General features: G+C 44.4%; 28 non-coding genes across 28 annotated transcripts; 23 read left to right on the top strand and 5 right to left on the bottom strand.

Annotated features, from left to right (window-relative positions):
• Positions 1-182: 182 nt before the first annotated feature.
• TRNAM-CAU (transfer RNA methionine (anticodon CAU)) lies at positions 183-255 on the bottom strand. Its single transcript has one exon. It is a non-coding gene; the product is annotated as a tRNA-Met (tRNA).
• A 157-nt stretch (positions 256-412) lies between these two features.
• On the top strand, positions 413-484 carry TRNAA-UGC (transfer RNA alanine (anticodon UGC)). Its single transcript has one exon. It is a non-coding gene; the product is annotated as a tRNA-Ala (tRNA).
• Positions 485-1,252: 768 nt separating this feature from the next.
• Positions 1,253-1,338, top strand: TRNAY-GUA (transfer RNA tyrosine (anticodon GUA)). Its single transcript is given in 2 exon segments — positions 1,253-1,289; positions 1,303-1,338. It is a non-coding gene; the product is annotated as a tRNA-Tyr (tRNA).
• A 129-nt stretch (positions 1,339-1,467) lies between these two features.
• On the top strand, positions 1,468-1,539 carry TRNAA-CGC (transfer RNA alanine (anticodon CGC)). The gene has a single exon. It is a non-coding gene; the product is annotated as a tRNA-Ala (tRNA).
• A 199-nt stretch (positions 1,540-1,738) lies between these two features.
• Positions 1,739-1,811, bottom strand: TRNAM-CAU (transfer RNA methionine (anticodon CAU)). Its single transcript has one exon. It is a non-coding gene; the product is annotated as a tRNA-Met (tRNA).
• Positions 1,812-1,968: 157 nt separating this feature from the next.
• On the top strand, positions 1,969-2,040 carry TRNAA-UGC (transfer RNA alanine (anticodon UGC)). The gene has a single exon. It is a non-coding gene; the product is annotated as a tRNA-Ala (tRNA).
• Positions 2,041-3,023: 983 nt separating this feature from the next.
• Positions 3,024-3,095, top strand: TRNAA-CGC (transfer RNA alanine (anticodon CGC)). The gene has a single exon. It is a non-coding gene; the product is annotated as a tRNA-Ala (tRNA).
• Positions 3,096-3,294: 199 nt separating this feature from the next.
• On the bottom strand, positions 3,295-3,367 carry TRNAM-CAU (transfer RNA methionine (anticodon CAU)). The gene has a single exon. It is a non-coding gene; the product is annotated as a tRNA-Met (tRNA).
• Positions 3,368-4,579: 1,212 nt separating this feature from the next.
• On the top strand, positions 4,580-4,651 carry TRNAA-CGC (transfer RNA alanine (anticodon CGC)). Its single transcript has one exon. It is a non-coding gene; the product is annotated as a tRNA-Ala (tRNA).
• Positions 4,652-5,080: 429 nt separating this feature from the next.
• TRNAA-UGC (transfer RNA alanine (anticodon UGC)) lies at positions 5,081-5,152 on the top strand. The gene has a single exon. It is a non-coding gene; the product is annotated as a tRNA-Ala (tRNA).
• Positions 5,153-5,920: 768 nt separating this feature from the next.
• Positions 5,921-6,006, top strand: TRNAY-GUA (transfer RNA tyrosine (anticodon GUA)). Its single transcript is given in 2 exon segments — positions 5,921-5,957; positions 5,971-6,006. It is a non-coding gene; the product is annotated as a tRNA-Tyr (tRNA).
• Positions 6,007-6,135: 129 nt separating this feature from the next.
• TRNAA-CGC (transfer RNA alanine (anticodon CGC)) lies at positions 6,136-6,207 on the top strand. The gene has a single exon. It is a non-coding gene; the product is annotated as a tRNA-Ala (tRNA).
• A 429-nt stretch (positions 6,208-6,636) lies between these two features.
• On the top strand, positions 6,637-6,708 carry TRNAA-UGC (transfer RNA alanine (anticodon UGC)). The gene has a single exon. It is a non-coding gene; the product is annotated as a tRNA-Ala (tRNA).
• A 768-nt stretch (positions 6,709-7,476) lies between these two features.
• TRNAY-GUA (transfer RNA tyrosine (anticodon GUA)) lies at positions 7,477-7,562 on the top strand. The gene is given in 2 exon segments: positions 7,477-7,513; positions 7,527-7,562. It is a non-coding gene; the product is annotated as a tRNA-Tyr (tRNA).
• A 129-nt stretch (positions 7,563-7,691) lies between these two features.
• TRNAA-CGC (transfer RNA alanine (anticodon CGC)) lies at positions 7,692-7,763 on the top strand. Its single transcript has one exon. It is a non-coding gene; the product is annotated as a tRNA-Ala (tRNA).
• A 199-nt stretch (positions 7,764-7,962) lies between these two features.
• TRNAM-CAU (transfer RNA methionine (anticodon CAU)) lies at positions 7,963-8,035 on the bottom strand. Its single transcript has one exon. It is a non-coding gene; the product is annotated as a tRNA-Met (tRNA).
• A 157-nt stretch (positions 8,036-8,192) lies between these two features.
• Positions 8,193-8,264, top strand: TRNAA-UGC (transfer RNA alanine (anticodon UGC)). The gene has a single exon. It is a non-coding gene; the product is annotated as a tRNA-Ala (tRNA).
• Positions 8,265-9,032: 768 nt separating this feature from the next.
• TRNAY-GUA (transfer RNA tyrosine (anticodon GUA)) lies at positions 9,033-9,118 on the top strand. The gene is given in 2 exon segments: positions 9,033-9,069; positions 9,083-9,118. It is a non-coding gene; the product is annotated as a tRNA-Tyr (tRNA).
• A 129-nt stretch (positions 9,119-9,247) lies between these two features.
• Positions 9,248-9,319, top strand: TRNAA-CGC (transfer RNA alanine (anticodon CGC)). The gene has a single exon. It is a non-coding gene; the product is annotated as a tRNA-Ala (tRNA).
• A 429-nt stretch (positions 9,320-9,748) lies between these two features.
• TRNAA-UGC (transfer RNA alanine (anticodon UGC)) lies at positions 9,749-9,820 on the top strand. Its single transcript has one exon. It is a non-coding gene; the product is annotated as a tRNA-Ala (tRNA).
• Positions 9,821-10,588: 768 nt separating this feature from the next.
• Positions 10,589-10,674, top strand: TRNAY-GUA (transfer RNA tyrosine (anticodon GUA)). The gene is given in 2 exon segments: positions 10,589-10,625; positions 10,639-10,674. It is a non-coding gene; the product is annotated as a tRNA-Tyr (tRNA).
• Positions 10,675-10,803: 129 nt separating this feature from the next.
• TRNAA-CGC (transfer RNA alanine (anticodon CGC)) lies at positions 10,804-10,875 on the top strand. Its single transcript has one exon. It is a non-coding gene; the product is annotated as a tRNA-Ala (tRNA).
• A 429-nt stretch (positions 10,876-11,304) lies between these two features.
• Positions 11,305-11,376, top strand: TRNAA-UGC (transfer RNA alanine (anticodon UGC)). The gene has a single exon. It is a non-coding gene; the product is annotated as a tRNA-Ala (tRNA).
• Positions 11,377-12,144: 768 nt separating this feature from the next.
• TRNAY-GUA (transfer RNA tyrosine (anticodon GUA)) lies at positions 12,145-12,230 on the top strand. Its single transcript is given in 2 exon segments — positions 12,145-12,181; positions 12,195-12,230. It is a non-coding gene; the product is annotated as a tRNA-Tyr (tRNA).
• Positions 12,231-12,359: 129 nt separating this feature from the next.
• Positions 12,360-12,431, top strand: TRNAA-CGC (transfer RNA alanine (anticodon CGC)). Its single transcript has one exon. It is a non-coding gene; the product is annotated as a tRNA-Ala (tRNA).
• Positions 12,432-12,630: 199 nt separating this feature from the next.
• TRNAM-CAU (transfer RNA methionine (anticodon CAU)) lies at positions 12,631-12,703 on the bottom strand. Its single transcript has one exon. It is a non-coding gene; the product is annotated as a tRNA-Met (tRNA).
• Positions 12,704-12,860: 157 nt separating this feature from the next.
• Positions 12,861-12,932, top strand: TRNAA-UGC (transfer RNA alanine (anticodon UGC)). Its single transcript has one exon. It is a non-coding gene; the product is annotated as a tRNA-Ala (tRNA).
• A 768-nt stretch (positions 12,933-13,700) lies between these two features.
• Positions 13,701-13,786, top strand: TRNAY-GUA (transfer RNA tyrosine (anticodon GUA)). Its single transcript is given in 2 exon segments — positions 13,701-13,737; positions 13,751-13,786. It is a non-coding gene; the product is annotated as a tRNA-Tyr (tRNA).
• The last annotated feature ends 46 nt before the right edge of the window (positions 13,787-13,832 follow it).

The following is a 13,832-nucleotide window of genomic DNA, read 5'->3' as shown; positions in this document are numbered from 1 at the left end:
TCTTGGCTTTTTTCCAGAAGGCTAGCCTGCCATCATGCAGAAAGAAGAAGTTTGTCATGCAGTTGGGGTGAGAGCCCCACTTAAATAGTCAGACATTTGCTTTGGAAAAATCTTTGAACTAGGCATAGTTTGCGCATTTCAAGAAAATCGGAGAATTTTGCATTCCAAAAGAAGGAAATAAATGCCCTCTCTGAGGATCGAACTCAGGACCTTCAGATTATGAGACTGACGCGCTGCCTACTGCGCTAAGAAGGCTGTATATAGGCATCTGTACATAAGACCATGAAGATCATCCAGGTACAAGGCTGAAGGATTTTCCTGACTGACATTGTATACTGCAGAGTCGAATGGGGTGATGTGGCCGTCGGTTCAATGCAGGGTTTCCAATCATACAGTCAAACCTTGCAGAAGTGGGGATGTAGCTCAGTGGTAGAGCGCATGCTTTGCATGTATGAGGCCCCGGGTTCAATCCCCGGCATCTCCAGACTTTTGCCATGCTTACCTTGGATTTTGGGCCGAAAGCTAGGCTGGCATCATGATGAAGGAAGAGATATGTCCTCCAACCGGGATGAGGACCCCGCTTAATCTGTCAGACGTTTGCCTTGAAAAATCCCATGAAATGGGGCTATCTCATTTTTGATGATTATAGATCAAAAGAATCCTACTTGTTGAAGACATCAAAGTGATGATTCATCTTGACAACCATAATGCTTTGATGATAGAAATCTGTCGCATCTCTCTTGATCATTGGTAAGGGTTCTTCTTCTAAACCAGAGACTCTTTACAGTAGCTTTTAGAAAAACGGAATATTTTGTTTATCTCAATCACCTTCAATCTACAGATTTTTCCGTTCTCTTTCCTTTTGAAAATGCATCCAAAATGCACGTTCTTGATGCTGGGTGCGTAGTAATGACTCCCATAACTTTCTGTCATTTCTTTCATGGTTCCGCGCAGCCATCCATTTGCCACCAATGCTGCCCAAGGTCTTTGTATCAAAGTTCCTTTCCTTTCTGTAAAATTGAAATTTGGAGCACCCCTGCTTATCCCCAAGCCAAGACAGAACATGAACTTTGGTCTGAAATCCTCCTTTGGGGTGATAAGACGTACCTTACAGTGTGCTCTAAGAACTGGTGACTTTGAGAGGGAGCTGCAGGTAATGTTCATGATTTTCATCGATCTGCTCCTGATCCCCACCCCCACAACCTTTCTTGAGCGAGAGATAATTACAGCGCTGAAAGATACTTCAGCCACTCCTTCGATAGCTCAGTTGGTAGAGCGGAGGACTGTAGCATAAAGTCAGACATCCTTAGGTCGCTGGTTCAAATCCGGCTCGAAGGATTTTTTGCTTCGATTTCCATATCTTTCACTTTTATTCAAACAATACCTTCCATTGATTATGATCGAGACTTTGCAGTCCCTGGGTTTCAGGGATTCCTTGCATCCATCAAACAGCTCGAGTGCAAAAGTGGGGATGTAGCTCAGTGGTAGAGCGCATGCTTCGCATGTATGAGGTCCCGGGTTCAATCCCCGGCATCTCCAGGAGCCTCTGTTCCTTATCTTGGCTTTTTTCCAGAAGGCTAGCCTGCCATCATGCAGAAAGAAGAAGTTTGTCATGCAGTTGGGGTGAGAGCCCCACTTAAATAGTCAGACATTTGCTTTGGAAAAATCTTTGAACTAGGCATAGTTGGCGCATTTCAAGAAAATCGGAGAATTTTGCATTCCAAAAGAAGGAAATAAATGCCCTCTCTGAGGATCGAACTCAGGACCTTCAGATTATGAGACTGACGCGCTGCCTACTGCGCTAAGAAGGCTGTATATAGGCATCTGTACATAAGACCATGAAGATCATCCAGGTACAAGGCTGAAGGATTTTCCTGACTGACATTGTATACTGCAGAGTCGAATGGGGTGATGTGGCCGTCGGTTCAATGCAGGGTTTCCAATCATACAGTCAAACCTTGCAGAAGTGGGGATGTAGCTCAGTGGTAGAGCGCATGCTTTGCATGTATGAGGCCCCGGGTTCAATCCCCGGCATCTCCAGACTTTTGCCATGCTTACCTTGGATTTTGGGCCGAAAGCTAGGCTGGCATCATGATGAAGGAAGAGATATGTCCTCCAACCGGGATGAGGACCCCGCTTAATCTGTCAGACGTTTGCCTTGAAAAATCCCATGAAATGGGGCTATCTCATTTTTGATGATTATAGATCAAAAGAATCCTACTTGTTGAAGACATCAAAGTGATGATTCATCTTGACAACCATAATGCTTTGATGATAGAAATCTGTCGCATCTCTCTTGATCATTGGTAAGGGTTCTTCTTCTAAACCAGAGACTCTTTACAGTAGCTTTTAGAAAAACAGAATATTTTGTTTATCTCAATCACCTTCAATCTACAGATTTTTCCGTTCTCTTTCCTTTTGAAAATGCATCCAAAATGCACGTTCTTGATGCTGGGTGCGTAGTAATGACTCCCATAACTTTCTGTCATTTCTTTCATGGTTCCGTGCAGCCATCCATTTGCCACCAATGCTGCCCAAGGTCTTTGTATCAAAGTTCCTTTCCTTTCTGTAAAATTGAAATTTGGAGCACCCCTGCTTATCCCCAAGCCAAGACAGAACATGAACTTTGGTCTGAAATCCTCCTTTGGGGTGATAAGACGTACCTTACAGTGTGCTCTAAGAACTGGTGACTTTGAGAGGGAGCTGCAGGTAATGTTCATGATTTTCATCGATCTGCTCCTGATCCCCACCCCCATAACCTTTCTTGAGCGAGAGATAATTACAGCGCTGAAAGATACTTCAGCCACTCCTTCGATAGCTCAGTTGGTAGAGCGGAGGACTGTAGCATAAAGTCAGACATCCTTAGGTCGCTGGTTCAAATCCGGCTTGAAGGATTTTTTGCTTCGATTTCCATATCTTTCACTTTTATTCAAACAATACCTTCCATTGATTATGATCGAGACTTTGCAGTCCCTGGGTTTCAGGGATTCCTTGCATCCATCAAACAGCTCGAGTGCAAAAGTGGGGATGTAGCTCAGTGGTAGAGCGCATGCTTCGCATGTATGAGGTCCCGGGTTCAATCCCCGGCATCTCCAGGAGCCTCTGTTCCTTATCTTGGCTTTTTTCCAGAAGGCTAGCCTGCCATCATGCAGAAAGAAGAAGTTTGTCATGCAGTTGGGGTGAGAGCCCCACTTAAATAGTCAGACATTTGCTTTGGAAAAATCTTTGAACTAGGCATAGTTTGCGCATTTCAAGAAAATCGGAGAATTTTGCATTCCAAAAGAAGGAAATAAATGCCCTCTCTGAGGATCGAACTCAGGACCTTCAGATTATGAGACTGACGCGCTGCCTACTGCGCTAAGAAGGCTGTATATAGGCATCTGTACATAAGACCATGAAGATCATCCAGGTACAAGGCTGAAGGATTTTCCTGACTGACATTGTATACTGCAGAGTCGAATGGGGTGATGTGGCCGTCGGTTCAATGCAGGGTTTCCAATCATACAGTCAAACCTTGCAGAAGTGGGGATGTAGCTCAGTGGTAGAGCGCATGCTTTGCATGTATGAGGCCCCGGGTTCAATCCCTGGCATCTCCAGACTTTTGCCATGCTTACCTTGGATTTTGGGCCGAAAGCTAGGCTGGCATCATGATGAAGGAAGAGATATGTCCTCCAACCGGGATGAGGACCCCGCTTAATCTGTCAGACGTTTGCCTTGAAAAATCCCATGAAATGGGGCTATCTCATTTTTGATGATTATAGATCAAAAGAATCCTACTTGTTGAAGACATCAAAGTGATGATTCATCTTGACAACCATAATGCTTTGATGATAGAAATCTGTCGCATCTCTCTTGATCATTGGTAAGGGTTCTTCTTCTAAACCAGAGACTCTTTACAGTAGCTTTTAGAAAAACGGAATATTTTGTTTATCTCAATCACCTTCAATCTACAGATTTTTCCGTTCTCTTTCCTTTTGAAAATGCATCCAAAATGCACGTTCTTGATGCTGGGTGCGTAGTAATGACTCCCATAACTTTCTGTCATTTCTTTCATGGTTCCGCGCAGCCATCCATTTGCCACCAATGCTGCCCAAGGTCTTTGTATCAAAGTTCCTTTCCTTTCTGTAAAATTGAAATTTGGAGCACCCCTGCTTATCCCCAAGCCAAGACAGAACATGAACTTTGGTCTGAAATCCTCCTTTGGGGTGATAAGACGTACCTTACAGTGTGCTCTAAGAACTGGTGACTTTGAGAGGGAGCTGCAGGTAATGTTCATGATTTTCATCGATCTGCTCCTGATCCCCACCCCCACAACCTTTCTTGAGCGAGAGATAATTACAGCGCTGAAAGATACTTCAGCCACTCCTTCGATAGCTCAGTTGGTAGAGCGGAGGACTGTAGCATAAAGTCAGACATCCTTAGGTCGCTGGTTCAAATCCGGCTTGAAGGATTTTTTGCTTCGATTTCCATATCTTTCACTTTTATTCAAACAATACCTTCCATTGATTATGATCGAGACTTTGCAGTCCCTGGGTTTCAGGGATTCCTTGCATCCATCAAACAGCTCGAGTGCAAAAGTGGGGATGTAGCTCAGTGGTAGAGCGCATGCTTCGCATGTATGAGGTCCCGGGTTCAATCCCCGGCATCTCCAGGAGCCTCTGTTCCTTATCTTGGCTTTTTTCCAGAAGGCTAGCCTGCCATCATGCAGAAAGAAGAAGTTTGTCATGCAGTTGGGGTGAGAGCCCCACTTAAATAGTCAGACATTTGCTTTGGAAAAATCTTTGAACTAGGCATAGTTTGCGCATTTCAAGAAAATCGGAGAATTTTGCATTCCAAAAGAAGGAAATAAATGCCCTCTCTGAGGATCGAACTCAGGACCTTCAGATTATGAGACTGACGGGCTGCCTACTGCGCTAAGAAGGCTGTATATAGGCATCTGTACATAAGACCATGAAGATCATCCAGGTACAAGGCTGAAGGATTTTCCTGACTGACATTGTATACTGCAGAGTCGAATGGGGTGATGTGGCCGTCGGTTCAATGCAGGGTTTCCAATCATACAGTCAAACCTTGCAGAAGTGGGGATGTAGCTCAGTGGTAGAGCGCATGCTTTGCATGTATGAGGCCCCGGGTTCAATCCCCGGCATCTCCAGACTTTTGCCATGCTTACCTTGGATTTTGGGCCGAAAGCTGGGCTGGCATCATGATGAAGGAAGAGATATGTCCTCCAACCGGTATGAGGACCCCGCTTAATCTGTCAGACGTTTGCCTTGAAAAATCCCTTGAAATGGGGCTATCTCATTTTTGATGATTATAGATCAAAAGAATCCTACTTGTTGAAGACATCAAAGTGATGATTCATCTTGACAACCATAATGCTTTGATGATAGAAATCTGTCGCATCTCTCTTGATCATTGGTAAGGGTTCTTCTTCTAAACCAGAGACTCTTTACAGTAGCTTTTAGAAAAACGGAATATTTTGTTTATCTCAATCACCTTCAATCTACAGATTTTTCCGTTCTCTTTCCTTTTGAAAATGCATCCAAAATGCACGTTCTTGATGCTGGGTGCGTAGTAATGACTCCCATAACTTTCTGTCATTTCTTTCATGGTTCCGCGCAGCCATCCATTTGCCACCAATGCTGCCCAAGGTCTTTGTATCAAAGTTCCTTTCCTTTCTGTAAAATTGAAATTTGGAGCACCCCTGCTTATCCCCAAGCCAAGACAGAACATGAACTTTGGTCTGAAATCCTCCTTTGGGGTGATAAGACGTACCTTACAGTGTGCTCTAAGAACTGGTGACTTTGAGAGGGAGCTGCAGGTAATGTTCATGATTTTCATCGATCTGCTCCTGATCCCCACCCCCACAACCTTTCTTGAGCGAGAGATAATTACAGCGCTGAAAGATACTTCAGCCACTCCTTCGATAGCTCAGTTGGTAGAGCGGAGGACTGTAGCATAAAGTCAGACATCCTTAGGTCGCTGGTTCAAATCCGGCTCGAAGGATTTTTTGCTTCGATTTCCATATCTTTCACTTTTATTCAAACAATACCTTCCATTGATTATGATCGAGACTTTGCAGTCCCTGGGTTTCAGGGATTCCTTGCATCCATCAAACAGCTCGAGTGCAAAAGTGGGGATGTAGCTCAGTGGTAGAGCGCATGCTTCGCATGTATGAGGTCCCGGGTTCAATCCCCGGCATCTCCAGGAGCCTCTGTTCCTTATCTTGGCTTTTTTCCAGAAGGCTAGCCTGCCATCATGCAGAAAGAAGAAGTTTGTCATGCAGTTGGGGTGAGAGCCCCACTTAAATAGTCAGACATTTGCTTTGGAAAAATCTTTGAACTAGGCATAGTTTGCGCATTTCAAGAAAATCGGAGAATTTTGCATTCCAAAAGAAGGAAATAAATGCCCTCTCTGAGGATCGAACTCAGGACCTTCAGATTATGAGACTGACGGGCTGCCTACTGCGCTAAGAAGGCTGTATATAGGCATCTGTACATAAGACCATGAAGATCATCCAGGTACAAGGCTGAAGGATTTTCCTGACTGACATTGTATACTGCAGAGTCGAATGGGGTGATGTGGCCGTCGGTTCAATGCAGGGTTTCCAATCATACAGTCAAACCTTGCAGAAGTGGGGATGTAGCTCAGTGGTAGAGCGCATGCTTTGCATGTATGAGGCCCCGGGTTCAATCCCCGGCATCTCCAGACTTTTGCCATGCTTACCTTGGATTTTGGGCCGAAAGCTGGGCTGGCATCATGATGAAGGAAGAGATATGTCCTCCAACCGGTATGAGGACCCCGCTTAATCTGTCAGACGTTTGCCTTGAAAAATCCCTTGAAATGGGGCTATCTCATTTTTGATGATTATAGATCAAAAGAATCCTACTTGTTGAAGACATCAAAGTGATGATTCATCTTGACAACCATAATGCTTTGATGATAGAAATCTGTCGCATCTCTCTTGATCATTGGTAAGGGTTCTTCTTCTAAACCAGAGACTCTTTACAGTAGCTTTTAGAAAAACGGAATATTTTGTTTATCTCAATCACCTTCAATCTACAGATTTTTCCGTTCTCTTTCCTTTTGAAAATGCATCCAAAATGCACGTTCTTGATGCTGGGTGCGTAGTAATGACTCCCATAACTTTCTGTCATTTCTTTCATGGTTCCGCGCAGCCATCCATTTGCCACCAATGCTGCCCAAGGTCTTTGTATCAAAGTTCCTTTCCTTTCTGTAAAATTGAAATTTGGAGCACCCCTGCTTATCCCCAAGCCAAGACAGAACATGAACTTTGGTCTGAAATCCTCCTTTGGGGTGATAAGACGTACCTTACAGTGTGCTCTAAGAACTGGTGACTTTGAGAGGGAGCTGCAGGTAATGTTCATGATTTTCATCGATCTGCTCCTGATCCCCACCCCCACAACCTTTCTTGAGCGAGAGATAATTACAGCGCTGAAAGATACTTCAGCCACTCCTTCGATAGCTCAGTTGGTAGAGCGGAGGACTGTAGCATAAAGTCAGACATCCTTAGGTCGCTGGTTCAAATCCGGCTCGAAGGATTTTTTGCTTCGATTTCCATATCTTTCACTTTTATTCAAACAATACCTTCCATTGATTATGATCGAGACTTTGCAGTCCCTGGGTTTCAGGGATTCCTTGCATCCATCAAACAGCTCGAGTGCAAAAGTGGGGATGTAGCTCAGTGGTAGAGCGCATGCTTCGCATGTATGAGGTCCCGGGTTCAATCCCCGGCATCTCCAGGAGCCTCTGTTCCTTATCTTGGCTTTTTTCCAGAAGGCTAGCCTGCCATCATGCAGAAAGAAGAAGTTTGTCATGCAGTTGGGGTGAGAGCCCCACTTAAATAGTCAGACATTTGCTTTGGAAAAATCTTTGAACTAGGCATAGTTGGCGCATTTCAAGAAAATCGGAGAATTTTGCATTCCAAAAGAAGGAAATAAATGCCCTCTCTGAGGATCGAACTCAGGACCTTCAGATTATGAGACTGACGCGCTGCCTACTGCGCTAAGAAGGCTGTATATAGGCATCTGTACATAAGACCATGAAGATCATCCAGGTACAAGGCTGAAGGATTTTCCTGACTGACATTGTATACTGCAGAGTCGAATGGGGTGATGTGGCCGTCGGTTCAATGCAGGGTTTCCAATCATACAGTCAAACCTTGCAGAAGTGGGGATGTAGCTCAGTGGTAGAGCGCATGCTTTGCATGTATGAGGCCCCGGGTTCAATCCCCGGCATCTCCAGACTTTTGCCATGCTTACCTTGGATTTTGGGCCGAAAGCTAGGCTGGCATCATGATGAAGGAAGAGATATGTCCTCCAACCGGGATGAGGACCCCGCTTAATCTGTCAGACGTTTGCCTTGAAAAATCCCATGAAATGGGGCTATCTCATTTTTGATGATTATAGATCAAAAGAATCCTACTTGTTGAAGACATCAAAGTGATGATTCATCTTGACAACCATAATGCTTTGATGATAGAAATCTGTCGCATCTCTCTTGATCATTGGTAAGGGTTCTTCTTCTAAACCAGAGACTCTTTACAGTAGCTTTTAGAAAAACGGAATATTTTGTTTATCTCAATCACCTTCAATCTACAGATTTTTCCGTTCTCTTTCCTTTTGAAAATGCATCCAAAATGCACGTTCTTGATGCTGGGTGCGTAGTAATGACTCCCATAACTTTCTGTCATTTCTTTCATGGTTCCGCGCAGCCATCCATTTGCCACCAATGCTGCCCAAGGTCTTTGTATCAAAGTTCCTTTCCTTTCTGTAAAATTGAAATTTGGAGCACCCCTGCTTATCCCCAAGCCAAGACAGAACATCAACTTTGGTCTGAAATCCTCCTTTGGGGTGATAAGACGTACCTTACAGTGTGCTCTAAGAACTGGTGACTTTGAGAGGGAGCTGCAGGTAATGTTCATGATTTTCATCGATCTGCTCCTGATCCCCACCCCCACAACCTTTCTTGAGCGAGAGATAATTACAGCGCTGAAAGATACTTCAGCCACTCCTTCGATAGCTCAGTTGGTAGAGCGGAGGACTGTAGCATAAAGTCAGACATCCTTAGGTCGCTGGTTCAAATCCGGCTCGAAGGATTTTTTGCTTCGATTTCCATATCTTTCACTTTTATTCAAACAATACCTTCCATTGATTATGATCGAGACTTTGCAGTCCCTGGGTTTCAGGGATTCCTTGCATCCATCAAACAGCTCGAGTGCAAAAGTGGGGATGTAGCTCAGTGGTAGAGCGCATGCTTCGCATGTATGAGGTCCCGGGTTCAATCCCCGGCATCTCCAGGAGCCTCTGTTCCTTATCTTGGCTTTTTTCCAGAAGGCTAGCCTGCCATCATGCAGAAAGAAGAAGTTTGTCATGCAGTTGGGGTGAGAGCCCCACTTAAATAGTCAGACATTTGCTTTGGAAAAATCTTTGAACTAGGCATAGTTTGCGCATTTCAAGAAAATCGGAGAATTTTGCATTCCAAAAGAAGGAAATAAATGCCCTCTCTGAGGATCGAACTCAGGACCTTCAGATTATGAGACTGACGGGCTGCCTACTGCGCTAAGAAGGCTGTATATAGGCATCTGTACATAAGACCATGAAGATCATCCAGGTACAAGGCTGAAGGATTTTCCTGACTGACATTGTATACTGCAGAGTCGAATGGGGTGATGTGGCCGTCGGTTCAATGCAGGGTTTCCAATCATACAGTCAAACCTTGCAGAAGTGGGGATGTAGCTCAGTGGTAGAGCGCATGCTTTGCATGTATGAGGCCCCGGGTTCAATCCCCGGCATCTCCAGACTTTTGCCATGCTTACCTTGGATTTTGGGCCGAAAGCTGGGCTGGCATCATGATGAAGGAAGAGATATGTCCTCCAACCGGTATGAGGACCCCGCTTAATCTGTCAGACGTTTGCCTTGAAAAATCCCTTGAAATGGGGCTATCTCATTTTTGATGATTATAGATCAAAAGAATCCTACTTGTTGAAGACATCAAAGTGATGATTCATCTTGACAACCATAATGCTTTGATGATAGAAATCTGTCGCATCTCTCTTGATCATTGGTAAGGGTTCTTCTTCTAAACCAGAGACTCTTTACAGTAGCTTTTAGAAAAACGGAATATTTTGTTTATCTCAATCACCTTCAATCTACAGATTTTTCCGTTCTCTTTCCTTTTGAAAATGCATCCAAAATGCACGTTCTTGATGCTGGGTGCGTAGTAATGACTCCCATAACTTTCTGTCATTTCTTTCATGGTTCCGCGCAGCCATCCATTTGCCACCAATGCTGCCCAAGGTCTTTGTATCAAAGTTCCTTTCCTTTCTGTAAAATTGAAATTTGGAGCACCCCTGCTTATCCCCAAGCCAAGACAGAACATGAACTTTGGTCTGAAATCCTCCTTTGGGGTGATAAGACGTACCTTACAGTGTGCTCTAAGAACTGGTGACTTTGAGAGGGAGCTGCAGGTAATGTTCATGATTTTCATCGATCTGCTCCTGATCCCCACCCCCACAACCTTTCTTGAGCGAGAGATAATTACAGCGCTGAAAGATACTTCAGCCACTCCTTCGATAGCTCAGTTGGTAGAGCGGAGGACTGTAGCATAAAGTCAGACATCCTTAGGTCGCTGGTTCAAATCCGGCTCGAAGGATTTTTTGCTTCGATTTCCATATCTTTCACTTTTATTCAAACAATACCTTCCATTGATTATGATCGAGACTTTGCAGTCCCTGGGTTTCAGGGATTCCTTGCATCCATCAAACAGCTCGAGTGCAAAAGTGGGGATGTAGCTCAGTGGTAGAGCGCATGCTTCGCATGTATGAGGTCCCGGGTTCAATCCCCGGCATCTCCAGGAGCCTCTGTTCCTTATCTTGGCTTTTTTCCAGAAGGCTAGCCTGCCATCATGCAGAAAGAAGAAGTTTGTCATGCAGTTGGGGTGAGAGCCCCACTTAAATAGTCAGACATTTGCTTTGGAAAAATCTTTGAACTAGGCATAGTTTGCGCATTTCAAGAAAATCGGAGAATTTTGCATTCCAAAAGAAGGAAATAAATGCCCTCTCTGAGGATCGAACTCAGGACCTTCAGATTATGAGACTGACGGGCTGCCTACTGCGCTAAGAAGGCTGTATATAGGCATCTGTACATAAGACCATGAAGATCATCCAGGTACAAGGCTGAAGGATTTTCCTGACTGACATTGTATACTGCAGAGTCGAATGGGGTGATGTGGCCGTCGGTTCAATGCAGGGTTTCCAATCATACAGTCAAACCTTGCAGAAGTGGGGATGTAGCTCAGTGGTAGAGCGCATGCTTTGCATGTATGAGGCCCCGGGTTCAATCCCCGGCATCTCCAGACTTTTGCCATGCTTACCTTGGATTTTGGGCCGAAAGCTGGGCTGGCATCATGATGAAGGAAGAGATATGTCCTCCAACCGGTATGAGGACCCCGCTTAATCTGTCAGACGTTTGCCTTGAAAAATCCCTTGAAATGGGGCTATCTCATTTTTGATGATTATAGATCAAAAGAATCCTACTTGTTGAAGACATCAAAGTGATGATTCATCTTGACAACCATAATGCTTTGATGATAGAAATCTGTCGCATCTCTCTTGATCATTGGTAAGGGTTCTTCTTCTAAACCAGAGACTCTTTACAGTAGCTTTTAGAAAAACGGAATATTTTGTTTATCTCAATCACCTTCAATCTACAGATTTTTCCGTTCTCTTTCCTTTTGAAAATGCATCCAAAATGCACGTTCTTGATGCTGGGTGCGTAGTAATGACTCCCATAACTTTCTGTCATTTCTTTCATGGTTCCGCGCAGCCATCCATTTGCCACCAATGCTGCCCAAGGTCTTTGTATCAAAGTTCCTTTCCTTTCTGTAAAATTGAAATTTGGAGCACCCCTGCTTATCCCCAAGCCAAGACAGAACATGAACTTTGGTCTGAAATCCTCCTTTGGGGTGATAAGACGTACCTTACAGTGTGCTCTAAGAACTGGTGACTTTGAGAGGGAGCTGCAGGTAATGTTCATGATTTTCATCGATCTGCTCCTGATCCCCACCCCCACAACCTTTCTTGAGCGAGAGATAATTACAGCGCTGAAAGATACTTCAGCCACTCCTTCGATAGCTCAGTTGGTAGAGCGGAGGACTGTAGCATAAAGTCAGACATCCTTAGGTCGCTGGTTCAAATCCGGCTCGAAGGATTTTTTGCTTCGATTTCCATATCTTTCACTTTTATTCAAACAATACCTTCCATTGATTATGATCGAGACTTTGCAGTCCCTGGGTTTCAGGGATTCCTTGCATCCATCAAACAGCTCGAGTGCAAAAGTGGGGATGTAGCTCAGTGGTAGAGCGCATGCTTCGCATGTATGAGGTCCCGGGTTCAATCCCCGGCATCTCCAGGAGCCTCTGTTCCTTATCTTGGCTTTTTTCCAGAAGGCTAGCCTGCCATCATGCAGAAAGAAGAAGTTTGTCATGCAGTTGGGGTGAGAGCCCCACTTAAATAGTCAGACATTTGCTTTGGAAAAATCTTTGAACTAGGCATAGTTGGCGCATTTCAAGAAAATCGGAGAATTTTGCATTCCAAAAGAAGGAAATAAATGCCCTCTCTGAGGATCGAACTCAGGACCTTCAGATTATGAGACTGACGCGCTGCCTACTGCGCTAAGAAGGCTGTATATAGGCATCTGTACATAAGACCATGAAGATCATCCAGGTACAAGGCTGAAGGATTTTCCTGACTGACATTGTATACTGCAGAGTCGAATGGGGTGATGTGGCCGTCGGTTCAATGCAGGGTTTCCAATCATACAGTCAAACCTTGCAGAAGTGGGGATGTAGCTCAGTGGTAGAGCGCATGCTTTGCATGTATGAGGCCCCGGGTTCAATCCCCGGCATCTCCAGACTTTTGCCATGCTTACCTTGGATTTTGGGCCGAAAGCTAGGCTGGCATCATGATGAAGGAAGAGATATGTCCTCCAACCGGGATGAGGACCCCGCTTAATCTGTCAGACGTTTGCCTTGAAAAATCCCATGAAATGGGGCTATCTCATTTTTGATGATTATAGATCAAAAGAATCCTACTTGTTGAAGACATCAAAGTGATGATTCATCTTGACAACCATAATGCTTTGATGATAGAAATCTGTCGCATCTCTCTTGATCATTGGTAAGGGTTCTTCTTCTAAACCAGAGACTCTTTACAGTAGCTTTTAGAAAAACGGAATATTTTGTTTATCTCAATCACCTTCAATCTACAGATTTTTCCGTTCTCTTTCCTTTTGAAAATGCATCCAAAATGCACGTTCTTGATGCTGGGTGCGTAGTAATGACTCCCATAACTTTCTGTCATTTCTTTCATGGTTCCGCGCAGCCATCCATTTGCCACCAATGCTGCCCAAGGTCTTTGTATCAAAGTTCCTTTCCTTTCTGTAAAATTGAAATTTGGAGCACCCCTGCTTATCCCCAAGCCAAGACAGAACATGAACTTTGGTCTGAAATCCTCCTTTGGGGTGATAAGACGTACCTTACAGTGTGCTCTAAGAACTGGTGACTTTGAGAGGGAGCTGCAGGTAATGTTCATGATTTTCATCGATCTGCTCCTGATCCCCACCCCCACAACCTTTCTTGAGCGAGAGATAATTACAGCGCTGAAAGATACTTCAGCCACTCCTTCGATAGCTCAGTTGGTAGAGCGGAGGACTGTAGCATAAAGTCAGACATCCTTAGGTCGCTGGTTCAAATCCGGCTCGAAGGATTTTTTGCTTCGATTTCCATATCTTTCACTTTTATTCAAACAATAC

This window comes from Triturus cristatus, chromosome 4_1 (genome assembly GCF_964204655.1).
Source record: "Triturus cristatus chromosome 4_1, aTriCri1.1, whole genome shotgun sequence".
Lineage (NCBI taxonomy): Eukaryota > Metazoa > Chordata > Amphibia > Caudata > Salamandridae > Triturus > Triturus cristatus.
This window is presented reverse-complemented; position numbering and strand designations above follow the sequence as displayed.